Source organism: Magnolia sinica, chromosome 13 (assembly GCF_029962835.1).
Source record: "Magnolia sinica isolate HGM2019 chromosome 13, MsV1, whole genome shotgun sequence".
Classification (NCBI taxonomy): Eukaryota; Viridiplantae; Streptophyta; class Magnoliopsida; order Magnoliales; family Magnoliaceae; genus Magnolia; species Magnolia sinica.
Genome location: NC_080585.1, coordinates 50349785 through 50358913, shown reverse-complemented (window position 1 = coordinate 50358913; position 9129 = coordinate 50349785). Strand labels below are relative to the sequence as shown.

General features: G+C 39.1%; 1 non-coding gene across 1 annotated transcript; it reads left to right on the top strand.

Annotated features, from left to right (window-relative positions):
- Nucleotides 1–7993: 7993 nt before the first annotated feature.
- Nucleotides 7994–8100, top strand: LOC131224453 (small nucleolar RNA R71). Its single transcript, XR_009160937.1, has one exon. It is a non-coding gene; the product is annotated as a small nucleolar RNA R71 (small nucleolar RNA).
- The last annotated feature ends 1029 nt before the right edge of the window (nt 8101–9129 follow it).

The following is a 9129-nucleotide window of genomic DNA, read 5'->3' as shown; positions in this document are numbered from 1 at the left end:
ATTCTGGAAGACATGTTGCGGGCCTGTGTGCTAGATTTTAAGGATAGTTGGGATGACTGTCTTCCTTATGCAGAGTTTGCCTATAACAACAGCTTCTAGGCGAGTATTAGCATGGCTCCTTACGAGGCACTGTATGGGCGCCCGTGCAGAGCGCCGCATTGCTGGGCAGAGGTTGGCGAGAAAAGTTTGATTAGCCCGGAGTTAGTTCAGGCGACCTCAGAGAAGATCGACATTATCAGGCGCCGACTGCTGACAGCGCACAGCAGACAAAAGAGCTACGCCGATACGAGGTGGCGACCACTAGAGTTCGAGGTCGGAGACCATGTGTTCCTTAGAGTTTTCCATATGAAGGGAGTCCTTCGGTTTGGCAAGAAGGGGAGCTTATGCCTCGATTCATTGGCCCATTCTAGATACTTAATCGAGTAGGGGCGGTAGCGTATCGCCTTGCTTTGCCCACACCACTTGCAGGCATGCATTACGTATTTCATGTATCTATGCTGAAGAAATACATTCCCGATCTTTCCCACATTATCAGATGGGAGCAGGTACAGTTGAGCGAGGACGCTAAATATGTACTGCAACCAAAGCATATCCTAGACAGGAAGGAGCAGGTATTGCGTAGCAAGATCATTCCACTTGTGAAAGTGTTGTGGACGCATCACACGGAAGACGAGGCTACTTGGGAGACAGAAGCTAAAGTTCGAAAGAACTACCCTCAAATTCTCGAGGAGTACGAAAAGGTACTAATTTCGGGGACAAAATTTTTCTTTAAGGGGGGTAGATTATAACGTCTCGGAAAAATCCGTACAAGGACCCGAGTACCACTTCAGATAGAAATTACCCAAGACCAAATCCTTTAGAAATTAGGTTAATATTAGCAAGTGCTAAGCTAGAGTGCTTATGAAATTAGCACTAATCACTTAAAATATGATCTGTAAGATCCAAAACGTGCAGAATCATTGACGCTACATTACCCTGAAATCTAGAATCCATCTCAAAACCCAGTTGCTCTCGAGAGCACACCGAAACTCCGTATCGAACCTGGATTGCATGTCGAAAGTCCGATTATCCCGAAACTTTATGGATATGACCGCATTACTGGACTTGACAACCCCCTTGAAAATCAAGTATTAACTGTTTCTACAAATGCATAACTTGAACCCAGAGCGAAGAGTGAGAAATGTGAAAATATTTAGAAATAAAATCTGAATTTAAGTAATCTGAGTCGTGTCGCTTGTGGGTCAAATATAAGGATTCAGACCATCAGAATCTGACCCAAGTACACCCTCGGATCAGGAGAAATGTCCCACACATGTCGATGTAGTTGTGACCTTGATCGAGTGACCATGACCGTTGAGCTAAAACTGGTCCGCTACGACTGATCTGTAAATCCAATCGGGATGAAAACTCAGCTTGACCTAGATCCATTGGACCGGAACAGTCCATATTTAGATATAACCTAAGTATACCTTGGCCCTGGGGCCATTCCCATCAAACCTGGGCCTATATAAGGACCTTAAACACCCTCTCTCATATGCCATATGAATTTTGCAAACCCTAAGGGAAAGAAGAGAGAAAAGAGAAGAAGAAAGTGAGGAAAAGAGAGAGAGAGAGAGTGAGAGATAGAGGTTGGGATCTTTCCCTGACGCTCCACGTGCTTAACCACCACTCCTGTGTCACTATACGGGCGACACCAATCTCGTTCTTAGGTAAGAGAACCTAACCCTAATTTGTTTTAGGGTTTCTGATAGTCTAAGTTATTAAATAGCTAACCTAATTTATGTTATAGGTTGCCAATCTAGCGTAGACAAAGACCTAGCTTTAAAATTGAGTTCGTTACAAGTCTACCAGTGAAAGGTGCGGACTATAAACGTATAAGTTGTGGTTTTCAAGGCTTTCAATGTCGGTTAATGGTTTATTATTGATGTGGGTGCAATTTCACATGCCAAATGCGATGTTTGTATCGCATTTCTGATATATATGAACTATATTAAGTTTAGTGTATTCCATGTATTTATAGAAAGTATCATATACGTATGAAATTTGAACATGTGTTTGCCATGATTAATTGTCGTATGTTTATGCTAGTTGTATATGTAACAACTCCTTGGTGAAAGGATTTGCCCTAATGCATGCTATCACCAACATACGTCATGTATGTTGGAATGTGTAGTCTAAGTGTTTGTAGAAATGTCTAAATGAATAAGTGTGTAATATATTGTACTTTATATGGGCATTGAGAAGAGATTCTCAACTACCTTAACGATATGTATAATTTCCTCCATGTAATTTATCTTCTTTATCTGTTTTACTTAGACACTGCTTATGTGTGAATTCATGTTTAAGTTGAAATCCATCAAATGCTCACATGCTTGTATAATTGGAATTGTTGATCCATTACTGTTCTGATTAGCTTGTATGAATTGAATGTGTTTGGGACTACAGGATAGTCCAGGCAATCGGTAACAGGCTTGGAATAGGTGGCTGAGATTGCTTCGCTACATAGGACATGATCGATGAATCCGAGCCGTACGTGGGATGTCGGCAGTGGTTAGGCCACACGGAGTGCTTACGCACTTTATGTCGATTAACTCAATGTGCGCTCGTACTAATCGAGCTCATCAAATAACTCGATTGGCCTGATATATGTTCACCATGTTTGGATGCTACTGCTTGAACCTAAGGTACCAAACTCACCAGTGAAAATTCCTTTAAAACCTTGGTACCTCGATCCGTTAAGACTCATGAGCTGGGCATGGTGGTATGGGACACCGTGGTCGAGTTTTCGGCCTACGCTGGGGTGACGAGCCTCCCCATAGTGACCAGTGAGTAGCCCAGACTCGTGAGCCGAATACGGTGGTATGAGACATTGTATTCGAGCTGTCAGCCTACACTGATAAGTTGATGAGCCCCTTGTAGTGACCTCAAGCGTATGCTAAGACTACGTAAAGGCGATGAGCCCTTACGTAGCAATAAGAGTACACTAGGCCTACACTGATAAGGTGACGAGCCCTTTGCAGTGACCTAGAATCGTATCATCATATGAGATTTACTAGGACTGATGACCCTAGAATGGATCATTGTTTGGGAATTGATATAAGGGAGGTACCTTAGCTTCCCAATCCTACTGTTTGAAAAGGGACTAATAATAACTCGGTAATCACGCTCATTTCATCGCACTGCATGTGCCCTGGGTTAAAGAGCATAGAGGGAAGAAAGCATTCCGCGACCGTAAGATGGTGTCGCACGAGGGAGTGTAGGCGAGGGCATGCATCATGCTTACATTTTATCCTTGCATTAATAAGAGTATCTAGGAATGTCTGATATGTCTGCTTTATCATTACTGCTTGACTGAATTGAGAACATATTAACCTTTGCTTTATGGTTCCACTGAGTTGATCACTTACTCCCACGTTCTGGGACGGTGTTCTGAACACCCACCAGACTCTGTCTTAGTTATAGATGACGATGCGACTCAAGAGGCAGAGCCCGATTACTATGACGATCAGGATGAGTTCTCATATATGCAATTCTCCGGTGGTTTCGCTTAGGCCACCCGGATCGATGGGGCTACATGGTTTATTTTTGTAGTTGAACTATTTTAAACTATTACATGTATATGATGACTCAGTGATGTATTCATACTCTGGAGACCGATCGTGATCTTTATGGTTCATACACGTCTATATACATTTTCCAGTCTTCCACTTGCATTATATGAATTGATCTGGAGTATGAATTATTGTTTTGGTATAATCCCACTCATGATTAATGCACTAACCCAGACAACATTTAATCATCATCAAATATGTTGCATAAGTGATACATTGGAACTTAGGAGTTAGACTTTTACTTGACACTCAATTTTCAGGGCATTACAATCTTCTTTCTATGAATGATGTTAAGCCCCGCCTGATAAGATGGATCCTCCTACTCCAAGAATTTGATTTGGAAATAAAAGATAAAAAGGGAGTAGAGAGCGTAGTGGCTGACCATGTTTCCTGCCTTGACCTCTCTGATTCCCTTGAGATGACACATATAAATGACATGTTCCCTGCAGAACAATTGTTTAAAGTCTCTCATTCACCTTGCTTTGCTAATATTGTTAATTATCTTGCCACAGGTTTCACGCCGACACATTGGACTCTTCAAGATAAGAAAAAAATTCTTCGTCGAGGTTCATAAGTTCTTCTGGGATGATCCACATTTGTTTAAATATTGCTCAGACCAAATATTAAGGAGATGTGTGCCAGACAATGAACACCAAAGTGTCATCTCCTTTTGTCATTCTCAGGCCTGTGGTGGTCACTTTTTTACTAAAAAGACCATAACTAAAATCGTATAGTGTGGTTTTTATTGGCCCACTATGTTCAATGACACTCATGAGTTTTGTAAAGCTTGTGAGCATTGTCAAAAGTTGGGAGCATTGTTCCGTTGAAATATGATGCCTCTGAACCCCATTCTGATCATTGAAGCATTTAATTGTTGGGGCATTGATTTCATGGGACCATTCCCTCAATCTTTTGGGAATTTATACATTTTGTTTGCCGTAGACTATGTCACTAAATGGCTCGAAGCGATTCCATGCCGGAACAATGACCATCAAACGGTCATTAAATTCTTAAAAGATTACATCTTTTTCACAGTTCGGAACGCCTTGAGCCATCATTAGTGATGGGGGCTCACATTTTTGAAATAAGTCATTCACGAACTTAATGAAGAAATATGGCATCTCTTACGAGGTGAGCACTCCATACCACCCACAAACAAGTAGACAAGTTGAGATTTTTAATTGGGAGATCAAACACATTTTGGAGAAAATAGTTAACCCTGTTCGAAAGGATTAGTCAATCCGATTGACTGATGCTTTATAGGCTTAGCGTACCATATTTAAGACCCCCATTGGAATGTCTCCCTTTAGACTTGTCTATGGGAAGGCTTGCCACTTACCTGTAGAGTTGGAACATAGAGCTTACTGGGCTATTAAAAATCTGAATTTCAACTTGGACAACGCTGGCTTACTACGTAAACTTCAGTTAAATGAACTTGAAGAAATCCGGAATGATGCGTACGAGAACTCAAGAATTTACAAGGATATGATGGTGTTTCATGACCAATACATTCTTCAAAAATCATTTACACCAGATCAGAAGGTCCTTTTATATAATTCTCGGTTACATCTCTTTCCGGGCAAACTCCAATCTCGTTGGACCAGCCCATTCATTATTACCAATGTTTATCCTCACGAGACTGTCGAGATTCAGAATCCAAACAATGGCAATGAATTCAAAGTAAATAGACATCAATTAAAGCCATTTGTTGAGAAATTTGATTCAAAAGACATGTCCATACGTCTGAATGATCCTATGTACCAGGATTGATCTCCTAGTTTGATGGAGGTATAGGTAGGTTTATCATTTTCATAAGAATATGATAGTTTGCTTTCCGCTATTTTAGGATAGTTTACTTTTTGTTGGTTTAACTCTTATGCTAACCCACCTTCACGCTAAGATCCTTTGGAAAAAGCTTCAAAATTCCTTCATCAGGTACTATCTTTCCATCACTTTTCCTTCAATTACGTTGTCACTTTTGCAAATCATGCTTATTTCTTTTACATTGAGGATAATGTAGATTTTAGGTTGGGGGTGGGAGATTAGGTAAACTAATCAGTGTTTTCTCTGTTTTGAGCAAAATTTGGAAAAAATTTGAAATTTTTTCAATGTTTATCTATTTGGAAAGCGATAAGTTATGTAGTTAAGAATGTTTTGATTATGATGATAAGATAGAAATTAAATTTTGAATTACTAAAGTCTAGTCATCTAAGTAATTTATCACCTAAGTTCTTGCGCTCAATTGATTAAGAGGAAGTTTGAATATCATGTTAATCTAAATCACAAGACACGTTTAAATTTTTTTCTATGAATAATGCTAGAATTTCTGATTGTTAGTATGTGAATCATTGAAAGATGGAGAGAATTAATTTTGGAAAATTTTATCCACCTTAAAAGATGAAAAGAACCAGTTAAAAAATAGGAGATCGATAAAAAGGGTCATGTGTGGTGAAAAGATTGAAAAAAGTTTAAAAAAGAATGAAAAAAAATCTAAAAGAAAATAGAAAAGACTGAATGAATATAAATGACCGCTGATATATAATCAAAAACTAAAAAAAAGAAGGAAAATGGGATAAGTTCAGAATCAGTACTCGAGTTTTTAACCTATCTTAAAGTGATGAGCAGGGCTAACATGATGTAATGATAATATCCTTATAGAAAGTAAGTTGATCTTCACTGCGCACATTGAAAAACTTGATATGTGAACTATGCTCTAACTTCATGGATAAAGAACTTATTTGATTGATTTCTTATGTAATTCAACTCTAGGTTTTCAAAATCTCACTTTCTCATCATTGAGTCTACTCATTCATACTTGATCACACAAAAGATTGTTTTCTGAAAAAGGTTTGAACATTGCGCATTAAAGTTCATTTCACGCATACTTTGCTTAGGACTAACAAAATGCTGGTTGGGGATTGTGTTGAGGATCAAATATTTCATATTATCCCCCATTTATATCTTAGTTTTATGAACATGATAATGCTTAATGTTCTATTTTACTTATGTTTTTGTTGCCAGGTGAATTTAAGAACTTGGACTGAAAATGGTGCTAAAAGTGTGGATTTGATGCTCAAGAATCACCAAGGCAAGGGATGGATCTTAACAGGCCAAGATTGAATAATTCACATGCTAAAGATCCAAGAAAACCAAGTGAGGAATGAAGAGAATCAAATATTTAAAGTGAAGAAAAGAAATCCTGAAATTGTCCTAAAAACAAACATATTCCTGAAAGTGTCCTGAAGAAGCGTGTTCAGAAACTCTGGGTCATTCTGTGAAATTGCGTAGAGTGAAGTCTATTTTGAGAAATTATGTAAATTTAAGGCAGTTTATAGATTTTTCTAAGTCGGAGCAAAAGGAGGTCCTGCAAAACTATAAATAGGATTCCGTAGGACATCCCTAGGTATCATCTAGGGTTTGTGGAGTGGAGAAAAAGCATGGAGAAGTCGTCGCCAAGAGTTTTCCCCCCTTTCCTTAGTTGTTTTCATGCTTTTCTTAAGAGTTTTTAGTTTAATCATGTCTATAGTTGGCTAAACCTCTTAGCTAGGGCTAAGAGGTGAAGCTTGTAGCACGATTGGGATATTTTCTTTGTTTTGATTCATGTTTTATTGAACTCTCTTGGATTCTAGTTTGATTATGAAGGAATATTTTTAGTTTTTAATGGTTTGTTGTGACAAATTACAATAGATCTGCGATAGCTTGAGATATCTTCTTTTCTTGAATTGAGATTGTGAAATTAGGAGATCCTTTTGTTCACCATCATTCCTTGGGCATGATAGGATGATGGAATCCTTCCCAACCTTCACAATTCTCTTATGATTGGCTGTGTGATTGGTAGATCCTGTTGTTTGCCTTGTCTCCTGGGCATGGTTAGGTGATGAAATCACTTCCAAATCATCACAGCTCTCATCCATTGATGATTAGATCCATGAGAAGTTCAGAGATCTGAAAAATCTCTTCGTCCTTGAATCAAGCAAGGTAGCATCCTGAGAACCTACAAGTGGATCCTTGGAAACCCTAGTTTCTCACCTTTAATTTTCTTAAGTTTTTCATTAAATCTCTTACAATTACTCTCAATCACTTCAAAATTAGTTTTACTCTTTTTCTAGTTCCACTTCTAGTTACTTTCAGAATACTCACGAGATTAATCCCTGTGGATTCGACCTTGGTCATACCAAGATTATTACTACATTACGACCCTACACTTGGGGTTGTGAACAGAGTTGTCCCTTGATTGTGCGGTTTTAACAAGTTTGTCAAAATAATCCCACGCCTCATTGACATCTTTGTTCATGAATTCCCCATTGCACATTGTCTCGACGAATTGGCGCATAGAAGATGTCAATCATTCATGGAAGAAATTTGTTATGCGCCACATTTTAAAACCATGTTGTGGGCATGAACTAACAAGATCCTTGAACCACTCTCAACATTGGAAGAATGTTTCATCTTCCTTTTGGGTGAAGTTCATGATCGACTTTCTGATGGTGTTCATTTTATGATATGAGAAGAATTTCTTTATGAACTCTCTTGTCATGTCATTCCATCCGCCAATAGATCGTGGGCGTAGTGAATGTAACCACGTCTTTGCTTTTTCTTTCAAGGAGAAAGGAAAAAGTTTCAGCCTGATTGTGTCCTAAGACACATTAGGAAAATATAAAGTGGTTATTATCTCGTCGAGTTCTTTTAAGTGTAGATATGGATTTTCATATTTAAGTCCAAGGAACTTGGGAAGGAGTTAGATCACTCCTGACTTGATGTCTATATTTCCTGTATTTTCTGGAAAGATCATACAGGAAGGTATGATCACCCCCGCCGGTTGTAAATAATCTCATAAAGTACAAGGCAGGGTTGCATGATGCACCTCATTCTCATCCTGGACTTCCACAACCGGAGGTTGAGGTTGAATTTCAAGTTGATTGGCCGATTGATTGGCAACCATCACTTCAATTGACTCTGAGGGTCTCAAGTGGTGTTTAATCCTGTGATGGATAAATAACCCCTCAACCAATCCTCCTTCTCTCAAGAGACGTAGAGTGCTATTATTGAGGCATAAAATAAATGAGCAAAGAATGAATTAGAAAAAGAAAGATGGAAGAAGAAGCATGAAAAAATGTGAAGAGAAAGTAGGATTCATGACATTTGCATCGACCCACACACAAGGTGTTGATTGCGTAGGTCTGTGCAGATGTCCCCTCAGTTGTGTGCACCTACACAAGTAATAGTTAAATTAAACAGGATGTACCCTTTGTGGCAAGCCACACAATAGCAAAGTGTTGTGCAGGCCTGCACAAATGGGACTAGGTATTTCACGGACAGTCTTAAGTGATGACTCAGACATGCTGACGTGGATGCCTGAGATTTGATGAAAGGTGGGCCCACAGCATAGATTTTGAGGATTCGCACATGTGGAGGCCTATAAATAACCCCTCCCCCTCTCATTTGTGGTCGTCGGAGATTTTGGAGAAGATCAGAGCTCTGGAGAAGAAGAGAAGATTGGAAGGTACCAAAGAAGGAA